The following is a 16301-nucleotide window of genomic DNA, read 5'->3' as shown; positions in this document are numbered from 1 at the left end:
ACTTTGAGACAGAAGTTATATGAGCATTTTCTGACTTGTTTCAGGATTTTTTTTTTTTGCTACTGGCAAAAGCTTGCTTCCTCCCCTGGCATGCACTTGGAGTTACATGCCCTGGGCTTTTTGGGTACTGGGAAAATTTGTGCCTTGTGCCAATGCTATTTGATAATATCCCTTGCTTTTCTACTCATAATACACTGCCCTGTTGTGATCTGCCTCTTTAAGGAGGAACTTGTTGCAGGTGTCTGCATTTGTAAAGGGGAGGAAAACTGGCAGCTGAATGAAAACAGTCTTTTTGTTTAGAGGGAGGGAAAAGAGAAGTTGAGCTATATGAAAGCAAATCTGGCAACTTGCTGAAGTGTTTGCAGGGTAAAAGATGCTCTGTGGTTGCATGCTGGTTCTTTCCAGCCATCTGCCTTGCTGTAGTAAATGCAGATCTGTTGCAGCTGCAAATGGCTTGTAACAGCACCCTGTTACCGTCCTTCTGCCTTGGCAAAAGTGAGCAGCAATGCTAACACATGGGGATGAACAGTTACCATTGTGGATTTTAATAGAATTAATAGTGTATTTTACAGGTGACAGAGGAGTACAAGTATGGCATTAAGAATAGTGACATACTAGTGACATTTTAAAGGGTTTCTAGATAAGGCACAGCATCTCTTCTTGAGGCTTTTGTTTGAACAAGCACGTGTAAATATTGGCAAACAGCTTCCCAGCTGATGCTATCACTCTTCCTTCCCCATTGCAGTTTTGGTCCTGTCAATTTTCTTATGGGCCCCTGGATATTGAACATATGGATTGGCCATGGCACTTAACTGCTTTTTGAAATCTAAATAATACTTCTCAGCCCTGATGCTGATATAGTGCTTTTCATCTGAGCACTTTACCAAAAAAAAAAAAAAGCTAAAATAAGCTTGCTAAGCTGCAATTTGGTATTGTGTTTATTGACATGAAAGTCAATAGATTCTTAAAGAATATTTCAAACCAAATGGTTTCTACCTTAAGGTATATAAGTGCTATGAATAGAAATCAATACTATCTGGAAGTATTTGAGCTTATTTAGTAATAAACTCCATTCAGAAATCTTGAGGGAGGAGCACTCTCTTCCATATGAACAGTTCATGCTGAGTGCTCATCAGATACCTAAATTACCTTATTTGCTGTCAATTCATGGGTGATATCTCTGTTAAAGCTGTGCTCATAATACTTCCTTAAACGAGGCTGCAGCCGGGAGTTAACTTACATGGCACAATGCAAAAGTCACTCCAGCTGTCAACTGAACAGGTTTCACTGGAGTTATGTCATCTCTGTGCAATGGAGTGTTAATGCTGGGAGGAGCAAGCACTACTTGTGAGATACAAGTGGTTGCTAGGACAGGCTTCAGAGAAATCTTTTTGAGTTTGAATGTGAGTTCGGGAAAAGGACTGACTTTGCTTTGGGCATCTCTTCTCCTGGATGTGGATGACTGCTGCTCAAAAACTGAGCCTCACCTTCATCCTTGAGCTTCTGGTGCAAGGGAGGCAGGAAGGGCGTGTTAGAGTGGATCTCACGTGCTTGGAGTCAGATGGTGGCTCTGGGAAAATGGGATGTGCACTATGCAAGTCTGCAGTCTGAACGCTGAATTGTTGGAGCTGTTGTGTAACCCACCCGTAATCTGAGTGCTGCGTTGCAGGTTTTTGTTGCGTCATTAAACCTTCTCTTTCATTACTGGTTTAGGACCATTATACAGATCTCCTAATTCATATAATTAAGTGCTGGGCAGCTCCAGTGACATGTTGATTCGAGCAGTGAAGTGATTTAATGTCATGGTTGCTTGGCAAACCCAGGCAGCAGCGGGTGGGGATGGAGACAGCTTTTGAAGAAAGGGGGAACCATCACTGCTGCTTGGGTGGAGAGGGGATACCATCCAGATTACAGACTGCTGGCAGCCATCTCTAAAGCTTTGGACGAGTCATTTTCTGTCCCTTTCTGTCCCCTCCCAGCATTTCTATGTTTAACATTATGACAGAGGGATTCTTGCTGCATCTATGGGCTTGGCACAGAGGGATTTTGGGCTCGGCAGGAGCTGCAGTGGGAGACAAGAATATAGATTTGTTCTCTGTATTTTATACCAAGATACCTCCTTAACATGTAGGACAATACCTTGTATTAGTGCATCAGTGTATGTTACATGCTGGTGATTGGTTTCAGCATGTATGTGTTCCCATCCTTGTCACAAGGCTTCTAAGTACAGTAAAAATTTATTTATTTGAATATTTTTGTAAACTGTGTGGAAATGAAGAAGAAATCAGTTTTGTACATGGGGAAAGTCAGACTAAACAAGTGAATTCTGTAGGCTTCACTGCTGGAGCAGGAATGCCTTGCACTGATGGTCAGTTTGATTTCCTTCTGTGGTGATGGAGCTCATTTACCTCATTTAGCTCCATTTTACATACAAGAACTGAGAAACAGGCCACTTTTACAGTTTTGAACAATGAAAGCAGGGGGATAATTTCATAACCTTGATATCATGGCCTAGCTTTGGGCAGGGTGATGGACCAGACAAGCCTTCAAACTGAAATTTTCACATGAATCTTGTTTCCAACCACTCTGCCTTCTCTCAGAGTCCATATCCTCTTCTGGAATATGTCATCTTCCCAGGAAATGTCTGGCCTGTCCTGTCACAACCTGCACCCAATATTTCAAAGAAAATAGGCCCATTCTTTTAAGTGGGGAGCTGTGGTTGTGGTTGAGTGGCATTTTCCTATGCCTTTGAGGCATTGTTTAGTAGCTCTTGATGATGGCCATGCTGAAGTAGTCCTTGCCTTCACTGTTTGTGCTTCCTCTGTTTCCTGCTCTTCTGAAGGGGGTTTGTTTTGGGCTTTGCCCCATTCTAGCAAGAGGCACAACTCACTGAGACTGTCACCTGAATATCATGGTAGAGGAGAGAGGAAGGAGAGGAATCTGTTGCAGAATTAGAAGTTTTTCTAAAAAAGATTATTTTAGAAGTGTCTGAGGGCTTGAGATGTTATTGCAGCTTGCTGCTGTTTGCTTTGTTTTTTGGCTAATCAGTCCGATACTGGTTCCCAGTAGGAAGGAGAATAGTGGTCTTGCCATGGTGGTTCAGTGAAGTGCTGATCCCTTGCACAGATTTTAAACTGTCCACAAGTTAAATTTTAATATCTCCCACAGACAGTCAACCATGATGGTCTTGTGGAAACAGTTTGAAGTCCTTATCTTGATCCTGATATGGTTTAACAAAGCTGTCTGGAAAGAAGCAGTTGCTATTTAGGATGAACGTGGTGACAGGCTGCAGTTCAAAGAAGAACAAATTTCAGGACCAAGTCCTGCTTTTGGGATAACTACTAAAGGATAAAGACTAAAGGATAACAAAAGCATTATTCTTTCCAATTTCTCTTTTGTTCAATTTTGAAGGCTGAGACCTTGTGTACCTTTGAAGAGCACTTGTGCAGGGCCATGTTCTTAGAGGTGAGGGGGTTTTCACTGCTTGCAGAGTCCTTGTGGCACCTCATCTTCTCCTGGGGAAACAGGTTGCTCTGTGTGATTGCCCAAGAGGTGTCTGAGCCCAGGTTGCTGTGCAGAAGGAAGGGAGAGAGCCATAAAGCATCACTGGTCTCTTTGTTTTGCTCCTTCGTTGTGATTGCTGGTGGAATTAAAAAACTTCAAACTTCTTCAAAAATTCAAACTTCTTTCAGTTTTGTGCAGGTCTCCAAGTTCTAGAAAGAAAATTTGTGTCTGTCCAGGGCTAGAGTGAGCAGAAAAGTGCTCTTGGTGTGTTGCTTCCTTACTCCCCTTTTAGTCCTTTTACTCCATGGGGCTATTTCTGTTTACAAGTTCAAGGCGACACTGTCAAAAGAGTTTGGGTTTCAAAAGTTAACTTAGTGTATATGAAGGAATATTTGTCTCCCATCTCTTGGTAATCAGGATTGATGGGACTGCAGTTAACATCTTAATATTATTGCTTGCTCTGCAATGTGTAGAGACATGTGAAATATGGATATGTTTTACTTTCTATTGTTTTAAAATTCTTGGCTTTTCTTCATCCAGTATGCCAAGTCAGATGCTGCTGTCTAAACAAAACCCATCATTTACTTCCAATGGAATGTTGTGTGTGTGTGTCAAAATGCGATGAGCTGCAATCTGCCCTCCACTCTTTATGGTACAAATGTAGCTTGATGCAATGGCTAGGGGACACACTGTCATACTGGACACTTGTCCAAAGCAATGCAGATTTTAGGCAAATAATGTTTTTTTCTTCCATTTATATAGGATCATAGAATTGTGTAGCTTAGAAAAGACCTTTAAGATCATTAAGTCCAACCATTACCCAACTCTGCCAAGGCCACCACTGAACCATGTCCCTAAGTGCCACTTCTTCACATCTTTTAAATGCCTCCAGGGATGGTGACTCCACCAGTTCCTTGGGTAGATGTTCCAGTGCTTGACTAACCTTTGGTGAAAAAATTTTTCCCCATGTGCAATCTAAGCCTCCCCTGGCACAACTTGAAGCAGTTTCCTCTTGTCCTGTTGGTCGTGTCATTGGAGAAGAGGCTGACCCCCACCCAGCCCCTTGATCCAGCCTGTCCAGATCCCTCTGCAGAGCCTTCCTGCCCTCCAGCAGATCCTGCCCAGCTTGGTGTCACCTACAAACTGGCTGAGAGTGCCCTCGATCTCCTCATCCAGTTAAAGGTGTTAAGCAGGACGAGCCCCAGTGCTGAGCCCTGGGGAACACCAATTGTGACTGGCTGCCAACTGGATTTCCCTCCATTCACCACCCTGCAATCCAGACAGTTTTTAACCCAGTGAGCAGCAGAATCATACACCCATCCAAGCTCTGAGCAGCCAGTTTCTCTAGGAGAATGCTGTGAAACAAGGTGTCAAAAGCTTTCCTAAAGTCCAGGCAGACAACATCTTCACCCTTTCCTTCATCTACTAAACGGGTCACCTTGTCATAGGAGGAGATCAGGTTAGTCAAGCAGGACCTGCCTTTCCTAAACCCATTCTGGCTGGGTGTGATCCTCTGGCTGTCCAAGGAGTGTGTCCAGATTCCCTTCCCTAAGGAATTAGGAAATACAGTTCTGACTTCTGGAAAGGTCTTGTGAGCCAGTCTCTCCTGGGAGATGCAGTAGAAGCAGGAAAAGGATGTCCTGTAACAAGAATATCATGGTATGCAAGTATAGGCTGTGTATTAAGAGCAAAAGGCTGTAGCACACGCAGTTGTACACCCAGCAATTTGGGAGATGAGGATGAAAAGCAATGTTTTCCTTGACAGCATTTTATATGAAATTGTGAGGAGGTTTTATAGCAGGCAGCAGCCAAAAGTCAGAAAAACCCCAGAGATTTGTTTGGGTGTCTTGTCCATGAAAAGGTTCCAGCTGTATCAAATAATACCAAATAATCAGCTGTCCATCTCCTAGACCATTAGTTTTCTCATCTTGGTGCTGCTTTTTGAATTTGCTGAAAGGTTTGCAATGTCAATTACAACCAGATGGTAAGATAACTCATTCTATGTGTCAAAGTGCTCAGATGGCAAAGCAACAAAACATGGAACACTTCTCAGAAAAATAGAATAGGTTTGGGTGCAGGGAAACAAATAGCAAATTTGAGGAGTGGTTTCCTCTGTGCTGGACACTGGGGAGTGTTTGGGAAGGGTGGGAGTTTGCTGGGGAGGAATCAAGCAAAGTAACTGGAAACCCTGAGGTCCACATGTTGGGACTCTACCAAGTATGTTTAAGAGTCCCAACTGATTCCTCTCAAATAGATCATCAACACAGAATAATTTCTTTTTTGTCTGTGTTATTCACTGAAGTTCATTTAATTTAGAAATATAACAAGACCACCTTTTGATGCTTTTCTCCTCTGCCTCTTGAGGATGTATCAGATGCAGATCACCTCTAAGCTATTGGGCTTTTTTTGGTAAACCAACTCATCTCTTATAGCAATTGTATATATAATCCAAAGGGTCAGTTAATGTTGTCTTCTTAAAATTGTAAGTAGCTGTAACACTGTCCTTAAACTTTCTTTTCCTCTCTCTTCATGAAGAAGAGTTGTTTTCCTCTCTCTTCATAAAGAATTGTTTCAGTAATTAATCAGTGGCCTGGGTAATTTCTGCTTTAGCTGTCTCAGTGGGGAGGGAGCAAGCTCATAAACAGTCTGCTATCAAATAATTGTGTCCTAACAAAAGAGATGGGTTTTGCCCCCTATTTTTATTAAACTTGAGCAAAATAGGATGTGTAAAGGCAGGTGTCAAAAGGACTCTCCTTTACATTCTCATTTACTTTAGTAAGCACTGTGGGATATCATGACTGTAGGACCTTTTAGAGGAGAAATTATTCATAGTTAGAGGTTGTTTGGAATATTTGCAGAGCCATGTAGAAACCAAATTGCTTTTTATAAAGCTACTGTATATCATCATTTTCTTGTGATAATACTGAGCAGTTTTTCATTTGTAAAGCAGTATGAGCTCACCCACGAAACATAAATTTTAAACCCATCTTTTTAAGATTCAGAAAACAGGAGCTATGTCCGTGTTCGTCAACACTTGGTAATGATTTCCCAGTAAAGGAGGAGGAGGAGAAGAAATCCCCATGGGGAAATCCTTCTGAAATGGGTGTGCTTAGGCATGCAGGAGTTGTCCCAAAACGATTTCATGGGAAGCAGAAATCAGTTCTTTGGAGAATTAGTACTTTGATGTGGACAACCTTACTGATTGTGCAGGCTCTTTACACACAGAACTAAATTATATAAGACTTTTAAATGTTACTTTCTTCTTCTTGTAGCAATCTAAAAACTCCCACAGTATAAAACCAGACAAAAAAGTGTGAGGAAGAATTTTATGATTAATGTTAGTTTTTCATTGCTGGGCCAGTTTATTTTCTCCAGTTGCTAATACTTTCCAGGTCCTGAGCATCCAAGTGAGCTTTCCATACACACACCCTCATTCCTTAGTGGAGATGAGGAAAAACCTGCAGTGATTCACAGCATGCTCACTGTCTACCCTGGCAACGTTAGCCATACCCACAGTCCTTGTTGGTTCAAAGGGATAGCAGCAAACCCTGCTTTCCCTGCCAAAATATACAAATAGACTCTTGAAAGCCCAGTTATCAGTGTCTCAGAAATGAGTGAAACCACTGTATTGTTGTTGTATGTGCCTTGGAAAGAGCTGTTCCTTGGAGATCGACACAGGAGGGCAAATAGTTAATCATTGCTTTATCAAACAGTAACCATCTCCTAAACTGAGGTCCTGAAAATAACACTACAAAAATGCCAGAGGAAAGTTCTAGTCTGCTTGTTTGTGACTGTGAGGGTGGTTTTTACTGGTTAATGAATCCAAAGAGTGTTTATATGCTCTTAACTGGGATTTAAGAGTTCAGGTAATTCCACTTTCAGCTCCAGTAGTTTGGCATAAGAATGTAACTCAGAAATGTGTGACATGGCAATGAAGGAATTCATGCATAATCCTCATACTCTAGGAGGATGAAATTTTTTTTGGTTTTCCTATTTGGTCTAGATCTAAATAAACATATTTGTAGTAAAGCACAGTACCCTGTAGTGCCTTGCAAAATACTCTCCACATTTCTCAGCAGAATGGATAAAATAAACTTTTAGCTGTTAATCTTAAAAAAAAAAAAATTGTGTAAAACTGACATTGAGGTATTCAGGTGTTACAGGTCTTGTGTAGATGGAGTGAGATTTGTTGTGCAGTGTCTCACCTTCCAGTCCTGTACTTTCCCCAGCTAATTCACACAGTACAATTGATTTCCCAGCTGGTAACTAGTTTTGCCATTGTTATTTCTGTGCTTGTAATTGCACTTTGAGGTTGGCAGGTTGGCTCAGGCTGTGAGATTCCCAGATGATGGATGTTTTCCCAACAGGGAGAGTGCAAGGGCAGAGTGTCTCTGGTAGAACAGGAGGAGGCAGTTGGTGTGTTGTGCTTGTGTTAGGTGGTGTTTGTGTGCAGCCACAACCTTTCCTGGTGTGGTAACCAAATGATGGTCTGAGATACCCTGATAACTTTGACTTGGCTAATAAAATCTCCCACACACCATTTAATAAACTATAACCCAACCTTGGCTTTTTCACCTTTTGACATTTGACTCACTTTAACTGCTCTTTCTAGGTATGCTTTGGAGACCATCCCTATGGATGAATCTACTGAGTAGATTTTGCCCCTGAGCAGGAAATCAGCCTGTGGAAAATTGCAGGCAGCCCAAAAGAGTTTGGCAGAGACATCCTGGTAGATTTGGGCTTCATCTGCTGGTCACCATCTGCCATCATCTACCTTTGTTCTTGTTAAAACACCTTGGTTTAATGGAGTGCACAAACAGTTTGATGGAGTCTGTCTGGGAGAGGCTGTGTTGATGGATGCAAAGGACTTAAGGCCAGCTCAGTTGTTTGGGATACGGTGATGGACAGCAGATCAACCGCTTTGGGGATAAACCAAATAGCAGGACAGCAGCAAATACAACTCAGCAGTGCAGTTATTCTTAGGTGGTGCCAGATGCCCATGTGTGTCTATAAATAGCTGTCTCCATAATGTGGCCATTGTCCTGTGTGTGCTCCTGGAACCACATGGGACTGCTGCAGGAAGTAACACATGCCTCCCACATGTGTTAGCAAGGGAGGGGATGGTTTCCATTCTCCTTGGTGAAGGTGTTGCAGTGCCAGTTTGGGTGTTGGGACTGCTCTCAGCCATGCTGACCCTTGCACCTGGTGACTCTTTCTTCTTCTTCCCCCTTCTAGGAGCTGAGTGTTGTGACCTGCCCTACTTCTCCCTGCTCGGTGTGGGAACAACCTGAGGAAGATCTTGGAGCCACCTGTACTGCTTCATGCAGTTAAAGTAAGGTTAAATGTTTTGGCAGCTCTTGTAGGTATACACCAGGATTGAGATGAGGGGTTTGGGAGAATGGGTTTGCCCATTGTCAAGCCATTTGTCAAACTTAGCCTTGACAGGAGGAGGAAATGCTGATATCAAAGCAATTGCAATGATATAAACAAATTCAACAAGTTATTTTGCCATAAAATACAATCTCTTTGTGGTTGGGTTAGAAAAGGCATATGTGGTGTTGCCTCCTGTATCAACCAGATGCCAAGTATAAAATAGCACTTAACACTTGAAACATCAGCTGTTTTTCCCTAATATTTTAAGATGGAGCTTTCATGTCCCTGGGGCAGGCAAGCATATGGTTACAGCCCCAGGATTTCCACGGGAGCTGGCTGGGATCAGAGCTGAGGTGCCTCCTGGTCGGCACAGCGGCTGTCGGTCTGTCTGCCCCGGAGCAGTCGTGCTGTTGAGGCTTCTGGGTTTGTTGTTCAACTAACACCAGCTTCTTGGTGTGGTGAACCAGATCACGGGATGGATCTGACCTAAAAACGAGTGTATGGTTACTGCAATGCTGACAGGAGCTGTTTTGACTCATGGAGCTACACCCTTTCTCTCCAAAAAGACTTGAATGTGCAAAAACTGTTAGCCTGAAGCAAAGAAACTGCCAGAGCCTTGCCTGGAAATGGGTGCTTGCCATGTGTGAGCTCTGTCAAGGGAGGGAGGGAGGAAAACCACTGCAAGCTGCCTCTTTTCTCCTCCCACTGTCCCTAACCTGCAATGCCTCGTATTTTCAATGGTCTTGCCTACGAGACCACTGATTTAACAAGATTGAGTCCAAATCATTTGGTGTTACTGAGCTGTGGCAACAGCTGGGTGGATTAAAAAGAAACTGTTGTTACTTGTAGAGAGACAAGTGTGTATCGTAATAATTTGGGTTTTCCTTTTTTCAGTGAGGTAGAGCAGTGGAATTATACCTATTTTCAGACCTTGAGAAAGAAATGAAGTCCTTGGCATGATTATGAATGGAACCTGCTTTATCAGGAATGAATAAGTGGCTTGCTGAGAGCTGTCCTCCAAGTTCATCATGTTTAAAGGAGGAATGCACACCAGCTGCAGAGAAGCAATTTGTGGCTTGATTTGTCATAGTATTTCTTAACTTTCTTCTAATTTGGGGAGCGTGGTGAGTTGCAGCAAGCTGTGCTCACTGCTGAGGAAGATTCAGACCCTTTTTGGGGGTGACGAACGGGGATGACTTTTTACACTCAGCTACAGCAGTGAAATCTCTGGGGAGGCCCAGCATAGGCAGCAAGAGCTTCTCACCTGAAGTCCTGCCTGGGAACCAGCCTCTGCCTCACGTCTGATTTCTGGGTGTGCCTCCTCTGAAGGATCTGGGAAAAAAAGAAAGGCTAATTTGGAGTTCAGGAGCAGCATTCTCATACCCTTTCCTTTTTCTACCTGCTGGTCTAGTATTTCCATAATTGTGTTTATAATGACAATCTTTTCATTTCATTCATAAAGTGGTTACTGCTTAATGAACTTCATGTTAATGAGCTCTGTAACATTTAAAATAGCTGCATAACTTGAAAAAAAGAGAAAAAGCCATCAGCAATGAAGGGACGGATTTCCACTCCCCGAGCTTAATCCTGTGTTATAACATAGTTGTGGAGAGTTGCCTGGCTGGGAACAGCTGCACAGCGTGGGCTCTCGCCTCTGCAGAGCTCCTTGTCCCTGAGCTGGGGTAATAAATGATTTACTGGGGAGGCTGGGACCTGTGGGCACTTAACCCATTCATTTCCTGAGTGACCAGCCTGAAAGGTCACTTTGTAAGGGCAGTGGAAAGAAACAGTTTGAAGTGTCTGCAAAATGTGGGGTTCTGCATATAAGCGTGCTGCAGGAAGGCTCAGGTGCAGAAGGTGGGGTAGTGGAACTGGGTACAAAATGTGCCTACTTGGATTTTCATTATTTGATGCTTTAATTTATTTAAAAATGGGGCTTGAATGAGTGTTCTATCTTTTCTGGGCTAGGGATGTAATATTTTCTGTTGCTTGGGGTTTTACTTCCTGTGAGATATTCCCAGTGCAATAGAGTGCCCTGGGAACAGAGCTCTCATTTTCCTTGCAGGGAATGCCACACCAAGTGACTCCATCATTGCAGTTGCTGAGTGAATGATGAGCATTTTTCAAGCCTCAAAAAGGATGTTTCAGCAAAATGACCATGTTCTCTCATTGCCTAAAGTGTATTATTTAGAGAAGAACATTTTCCCATAGTTTTGTGAGTTGAAAGAAGAGGAGCAATTACGAAGAAATAATTTGTAATTCTGCAGTGTCAGATGTGGTCGTGCTGTGCCACAGGGAGTGAGGTTAGCACAGGTACTCCTGTAGGAAGCCTGAAGTTTCTGATGAAATTTTCTTCTTCTGGAGTAAAGTGTTATCCAGGCTTTTCCTGAGTAAGTCCATGGTGCCTGGGGCCACAGTGGCAGCATTTGCAAAATGGAGCCTAAAGGGAAAAGTGAGTCTGATGTATTCTTCAGAAAAGAAAAGCACATTAAAATGTTGGGCACTGGAGCTTCTTAGACCAAAATGCAAGCAGAAACACGTCTTGCATCTTGGTCTTGATGCCATTTTTTTCCAACTCGACCTGTGGCTAGAACTCTCTGCTTTGGAGAGTTAAGGTTGGTGCATGACTTTATTAAAATATGCATTGGGTAACTACCTGGTTTGTAAATGCTAGGAAATGTTTAATATTTGTCAGCTTTAAAGTGTGTGTGATGTTTTGGGCATCATGGGTTGTTTTCTGCTGCAAGCCTGTGTTTTTGGGAGTGCAGTACAAGTGCTGTGGTTTGGGAAGCACAGAAAGAAGCAGAGCCTTGCTGCTCAGCTCTAGGGCTTGGGGATGTTTCTTTTACTGAAACCATCATTGCTCAGCATGGTTCCTAAAACAGCACATCCTGGAGAGTCAGAGAATAGTGAATTGGAGAAGGTTTTAGGACATGTGCTGTATTAAGAAGTGTAGGAATCAATAGTTAGAGGCTTTGCTCACTCCCGCTGCATATGTAAGGCTGTAGGCATCTCCTCTCTGTTGACAGCTCTCCACTGTGTTTATCCTTTTATGTACTGGGGTGAAATACTCCCCAAAGCCTGTTCTTGCCTCCCTCCATTCTTCACCTTGTCCCATATAATGCATCTCTGTTTCCAAAGATAACCAGTAACTTGCATGGTGCTTCAGCTGCCCAGTTTGATACCTGGGGATTTTCATGGAGTTCCTGGTTAAACCCCAAAGTCAAGAATCACCCCTGCAAACATGAGCTGGTTCTCATTGAGAGCTGCCCCACAGTTTACTGCCAAAACGTGTATTCAAACAAGAGAACGTATAGGAAGGTATAAACTGGATTTTGCTCATTTGAGGAGGCAGCTTGAGTGTCTGCTAAGGATTTCTGGAAGTTAATATTTGAGCCTGAGATAAAAGTCTCATGCATACGTGAAACAGCTGCCCCAGAACCTGTTGGAGGACTTAATTTGAGTATAAACATATGTGTGCTCTTGCGTACATGCTGCTCTTTAATTCAAGTCAACTGTTAGGTCTTAACTTTATTAGGATGTAGCTACTTGAACTGAAGATGTGGTCTGATTTTTATTTCATTATAGAAGCATGATGCCTCCTTTTGAAACGTTGTTTGGATTTTACAAATTGGTATCTTAAGTACTGTTTGCCTTTAGTAATATATTAGAGGAAAAAATTTACAAGTAAGGGCAGGGTTATATTGGATTACAAGTGAATTGCTTGACAGTATGTGTGTACTGTAAAATGGGAAATTAATCAGCCTGTGTTGATGATCCATGGACATTTACAGAAGGCTGGTCTTTCTGTAGCACAAATAGATTCCGGAAACAGGAAAGAGGCTTATGACAAGAGGATGAGATCAGTTTGTATAATTAGAGCTGGCTAATAATCCTTTTTTACTCTCTGTTTTTCCAACTTTTACAGTATCTTTCTTTATTTGAAATTGGGCATACGAACTGTAAAGAGATAGCTGCTGTGATTTGAGTTTTGTAGGTTTGTTTTTTGTACCTCCTAATAGGTGAAGGCATGGAGCAAATACATTTGAGAGGGATCTCTGCCTTCCCCTACATGGGGAAAGCACTGCTTTTGTTAACCCAATATTGCTTCATATCTTCTAAGTAATCCAGGTGATTATCTTTTTGACAATTATGAGATTGAAATAGTCCAAAAGAAGAAACTTAATGTTGAGACTAAGGGTGTTTAGCTCTGGAGTAAGACGGGGCTGGCAAAGCTGAGTTAGGGACTTGCTATAGCATGGATAAAGGTTTAAGCTTGTTTTTATGTGTGTTTTATGGCTGCCTGTATCTTAGCTTTGTGTTACGCTTCATTATTTTGGGAAGGGTAATGGGAGAGGTTTGGGTGAGGCAAGCAGTGGGTGCAGCCCCTGGGCAGCCCAGCTCCCAGCCCAGGAGCAGTGTGGTGCCAGTTCCTGCTGCCAGGAAGCTGAGCTACATTAAGCAAAGCAAGTTAATCAATATCCAGGGCATTTTATTAAATCATCAGTCAATTAAATTGGTGATGCTCTGTTAGCTTGTGTTGCAGTGAGGCTCCAGCCCCTCTGCAAGTGGCTCAGCTCTACAACTCCCCCACTGCTCCTTGATGGGCTCTTTTACATGCATGCCACAGTACTGTGGTTTCCAACACTGTAAAGAAAAAAATCCAGCAGATTTTAGGCAGAATTTGCACTTAGAGATGTTCTTTAAATTGCCTTTTTTTTTTTTCTGGAAGGAGAAGATTGTTGTGAAGTTCCTTTTCTTTTTGTGAAGGTAATCTGTGTGTGTCTGGTTTTCCTGAGGGTGGCTTGCTGGGTTACCTCTGTGCTGTTGGAGGAGAGTGATGGTAGATCCAGAACAACACAAAACATCTCTAAACCTCCTTTTCATCCCTCCCTTGTGCCCAAGAAACCCCTGTTTTGTCTGTAGTTGAATGGCAGCATATGTTTTTGTTTGCAGACAGTACACAGCTGGGAAGCAGTATCACCTGTGGAAATGCTGCATGAGGGATGAATTTTTATTCCTAAGCAATCCATTTAGTGAGAAAACATCATGTTCAGCGAGTTACATAAATTCAGGTGATTGTACACAAATATCTGGAGGTTTTGTATTTCTAGGCTCAGCTGTGATACCAAACACAATATGCTGGTAACTTGTTTGGTGCTTTGTGTTTGAGATGTGGTTTCTTGTTTCCCCAGCTCCTCTCCTTTCCAGGGTCAATGACTTTTGCTGGTGGTATCACTTCCCTGTGTGTCTGCTAAATAAATTTGGGATTAGTTACTTCTCCTAATGCCTCCAGCCTCCTGTTTCTGACCAGATATACAAAATCATGCATTATTACAGCTACAGAGAAAGTTGTTCTGCATTTGGAATTATGGTGCTTGTCTTAGGGTTTATTTTAGTCACTGCCATTGCAGCTACTCTGTTAATACAAATTTCTCCGTGCACATTCTTGAAGAACTGGGCTATGGGTCTATTTTTCCTGTCAAAGCTATTTGTAGGTTTTGTCCTGGTTTTTTTCAGTCTCCTTTCACATGGGTTTTAAGGACAGGGCAGTAGTACAGTGATTACACTGATTAGAAAGCTCATTCATTTTATGAATGGTGAGTTCTGGTGTTCATTCAGTGTTGAATGAAACTCGTGGAACAGAGTGTGTGAACAAACTCATGTCTTGCCTAATAGCACAAGGTGAGAGTAACTTACTGCAGGTCTCAACTTTGCAGGAATACACCCAGGAAAAAGACCACACAAGAAAATGTAAGTAATAAAACCAACCTCAAGTCATTGTTTCTTTCCATTTTCAGAGTTTTGCTAAAGGTGAAAAAGAAAAAAGTAAAAACCAAAAAAACCTAAAATAAACCAAGAAGAGCCTTTTTTCAAAGAATTGTGTTATAACAAAAAAAATGAAGAGGCTGATGATGGGTAATACAACACAATAAAGGTCATATACCACTCAGAAGAAAAAGGGAATATTCCAGCTTAGCAATTCCCCTGACACTAGGGGAGAACAATAAACTTGTGAAAGACATTGCTATTTTAGTTCTCTTTGCATGAAATCATGGCTCCAGCAGGAATTCCTCTGTATATGGGCAGTTGGTCTCCTCTCTGCTCCCCTCACTTTCCACTTCCCCATCTTTATTTATCTTGTGTAGTTTAGAGCAGCAGCTCTGTAGGGCCCAAAACCCAATCCTCTTGATATATCCAAGTACTTCATAAATTAACATTTTGTGCGACCAGGAGTGCCTTTGAGGACACTGTGCTTTGTTGAATGAGAAGTGTTGTGGTTTTGGAATCTTGGTTTTATTTTTGTAGTGCAGCCATATAGAAGGAAGTGATGCAGCTCAGCAACGGAGGTGAATGTGTGCTCCCAGGAAGTCCTGGGATTTCTTTCAACTCTTTCACAACTTCTGGGCTATTTGCCTAAAGGGTTGCCTATAAGGCAGGTTGCCCCACTGTGGGTTATTGGTGTCCCTATTCAAATAAATATATAAAATAAATTCTGTTTGTCTTGCTCTCTTGCAGATAACTAGCATCAGTAGCAGTTTCCTAATTTCTATAGGATACATGTAGTTTGGACTACCTGGCAAATTGTTCTTCCAGAGCCTTGAAATCAAAGTTTAGTCTCTTCAAACCAGTTCTACAGGATAATTTTTACAAAATAAGTTGAGTTGCATCAAAAAAAAAGTAAATCCTCCTTTGGCTTTCATCCCAGCAGTGCTGTGATACTTACAGCTGGAAAGCCATCCTGCTTTCTCTGCATTTCTGTTTATCTGCTGGAATGCTTTCCATGCCATCTGTAACCATCAGATTCTTCATGTGTTTTTTGGCTGTTCTTTCTTGCCTACAACCACAAGCTCTTCATGGCTAAGATTGGGTTAGGTTTTCTTCGGGCTTTGTTTTTTTTTGGTTTTTTTTTTTGGTATGGCTCAGAGTGCATGGGTAAAGCTTTGCAAATAAGGATCAATGTTTCTAAAAATCAAATGTTAAAATGATAAATGAAAAGGTCAAGTGCTGAGATTCAGATAAAGTTCAGCTTAAACTTGAAGTATATGTCTAGCTGAAGTTTACTTAAAATACCTAAAAACTGAACTTGAAAAGCTTGAAAGAACTCAAACACAATTGAAGTTTGTTTAGTGCATGAGGGAGAGGGAAAGGGGTAGGTAGGCAGGCTTTCCTACCGGGACCATGTGGATTAAATATCCCTTATCCTCTGGGTTGTTGCAGTTCTGCTCTGCTGTTGGAGGCAAGAGTGGTTGGTTTTGTTTCAGCCATCCTGTAGATCTTCCTTCTCATAAAAAAAAAAAAAAAAAGAATTTGCTAATGGGCAGCTCTGGAGAGTGGCCCTGTGTTTTCTTTCTTATATATGCTCCATATGGAGCCAGGCAGCCAGGAGTGGATGCTGGGGAGCTCACAGAAGCTGAGCAGTG

General features: G+C 42.1%; 1 protein-coding gene across 1 annotated transcript in view; it reads left to right on the top strand.

Annotated features, from left to right (window-relative positions):
* AKAP13 (A-kinase anchoring protein 13) overlaps positions 1-16301 on the top strand; it is a 206499-nt gene that overhangs the window by 38357 nt on the left and 151841 nt on the right. The window contains exon 3 of the mRNA XM_036389369.2: positions 8740-8836. The gene's annotated coding sequence lies outside the window, so the exon portion shown is untranslated. The remainder of the gene's footprint in view (positions 1-8739; positions 8837-16301) is intronic.

Source organism: Molothrus ater, chromosome 13, assembly GCF_012460135.2.
Source record: "Molothrus ater isolate BHLD 08-10-18 breed brown headed cowbird chromosome 13, BPBGC_Mater_1.1, whole genome shotgun sequence".
Taxonomy (NCBI): domain Eukaryota; kingdom Metazoa; phylum Chordata; class Aves; order Passeriformes; family Icteridae; genus Molothrus; species Molothrus ater.
Note: the sequence above shows the minus strand (reverse complement) of the source record. Positions and strands in the feature narration are given on the sequence as shown.